Here is a 2,068-nt window from a genome sequence, read left to right as displayed (position 1 = left end):
TCCGTCAGGGGAATCGAACCCCCGCCGCATCGGTGAGAGCGATGAATCCTAGCCACTGGACCATGACGGATTAGCTATACTCATGCTGCCTCTTAGTTTATTAAGTGATAAATCCAAAACATGCTGCCATAAAAATTGTTCATAATGACCAGTGAGGGATTCGAACCCTCGCATCTTACGATACAGCAAGACTTGTTGGGACAAGTCCAAGGATAACTTGAGTGCTGCGCCATAGACCGCTCGGCCAACTGGCCTCATCAGCTCTGTAATGCTCTGTGTACATTATAACGCGTTGTTTGTACAATTTAGCAAGCGTACGTCATAAGTTTGTAGAGGTGTAACTAACATATTGCTAGTTCAGGAAGTGTGCCTTGACAATTACTCTAAGAGATCATTAAACAGAAAACGTTAAAAAGACCCGGTCAGGGAGGACTCGAACCCTCGACCTCACCTTAACAGTCGTGCGCAATAACCAACTATGCTACCGACCCTATCTGCGAGATTGATCGCATCTGCTCCTGGTGAGGCTCGAACTCACGACCTTCCCTATCACACAGTATAGTATGAGAGGGATGCTACCACAACTGAGCTACAGAAGCATCTTCTCCCTCTTGCATCATTAGTATTTATGATAAAATTTGGAAGCGTATTTCAATACGTATCCGGCGTATTTAACAACATTTAATTGAAATTACACTTTATAATGATCAATACATCCGCAATCTAAGTGCACATTCTTTGTAGAGACATGTTTCAATTTAAAAACAAAAAAATTTATCCTCGTTTAAGTTTGAAGAAAATGCAATAACCAAGTAATCTTAATTCGCTTATCATGTTCATTTTAGCGAGAGACAACTGTCTCTTATAGCTCAGTTCTAGTCAAGAACTTTATAGCGACTTTAAGCGACAAACTCTCCACTCTGAGCGACAGGTTTAGAATTTAGGAATTCTATCCCTTTATCTTTATAACATTCCACTGTGTTTTATAAACATTTCGATTTTTATTTTCTACTTAGCAGTGAACGACTGGTCTTCTAGCGTTCACTGTTTTAGTATTTATATTAATAATTTAATATATAATCTTAGATTGGTTTTGTAGAATAACCAATTATGTTTTGTGATCAAAGATGTGAACTTTGAAATTTGTAAAAAGAGAAGTCACTAGAAATTTGCATCGAATAGGTTTGAAGCTTATTTGCAAATCTCAAACCTTTCGTGGATCCGCCACATCTTGGATTTGATGTGAATTCCTAGTGGCCTTGACAGTCCCCCTCCTAGATTTTGTTGTTGCAAAATCTATGCGTTTGGGCTGCCAACGTTGTCAACGGTAGTCCTAGCGCTGTTCTTAATCCGGGTAAAGTTCCTTATCCAGCTTATGTTTTCTGAAGTAAGCTCTCAATTCTGTGTGTATATGTCTTTTGACAATTCTAGCGGGTAACCATCCTCTGTAGTTTGTATAAATTTCCTCTCCTGTTTCCTTGTTATTTGTTTTCCTGTGGTATTTGCACAAGAATAACAGCCGTTTTTTGTATTGAGCGTGATCGAGAATGAGAATTATTCCAGAGATGTTTTCGTAGTTTCCGAATACCGTTTTTGTGTCGCGTGGGTAATATCTTTCCAATTGTGACACATGAAATATAGTTGATGAGTTCTTCTTTTGGGTTTCTGATAATCCTAATTCCACAGTAAGTTTTCCATGAACCTTAATGATTTTGAATGGTCCCTGATATCTTGTGTCCAACTTATGATCGTAATCCCAGAATTCGTTAAATCCCTTTTTGATTAATACCAAGTCTCCGACCTTGTATTCTGGTTCCTTTTCTGCTTTTAGATCAAAGTAGTGTTTGTGTCGTTCGTTCGCCTCTGAGATGTTTTTTCGAATCTTGTCATGTATTTCCGCAATTTTTAATAGCGGGACACGGAATGTTTTCCCTGGTGTCAACGTGTCTATATCCGAAATGATTGCTTCTCTTCCATAGTTAGCGAAGTATGGGCTCATTTTCGTCGTGTCTGATTTCGTTGTATTATAATTAAATTCAGCTCTTTTCAAAAATCTGTACCAGTTAGT

General features: G+C 38.5%; 3 non-coding genes and 1 pseudogene across 4 annotated transcripts; all 4 read right to left on the bottom strand.

Moving 5' to 3' along the window:
* Positions 1-70, bottom strand: SJAG_16446. The gene has a single exon. It is a non-coding gene; the product is annotated as a tRNA-Glu (tRNA).
* Positions 71-145: 75 nt separating this feature from the next.
* SJAG_16445 lies at positions 146-254 on the bottom strand. Its single transcript has one exon. It is a non-coding gene; the product is annotated as a tRNA-Leu (tRNA).
* Positions 255-418: 164 nt separating this feature from the next.
* Positions 419-491, bottom strand: SJAG_16444 (annotated as a pseudogene). The gene has a single exon. The product of its transcript is annotated as a tRNA-OTHER (tRNA).
* A 22-nt stretch (positions 492-513) lies between these two features.
* Positions 514-599, bottom strand: SJAG_16443. Its single transcript has one exon. It is a non-coding gene; the product is annotated as a tRNA-Met (tRNA).
* Between the last annotated feature and the right edge of the window lie 1,469 nt (positions 600-2,068).

This window comes from Schizosaccharomyces japonicus (genome assembly GCF_000149845.2).
Source record: "Schizosaccharomyces japonicus yFS275 unplaced genomic scaffold supercont5.16, whole genome shotgun sequence".
Taxonomy (NCBI): domain Eukaryota; kingdom Fungi; phylum Ascomycota; class Schizosaccharomycetes; order Schizosaccharomycetales; family Schizosaccharomycetaceae; genus Schizosaccharomyces; species Schizosaccharomyces japonicus.
This window is presented reverse-complemented; position numbering and strand designations above follow the sequence as displayed.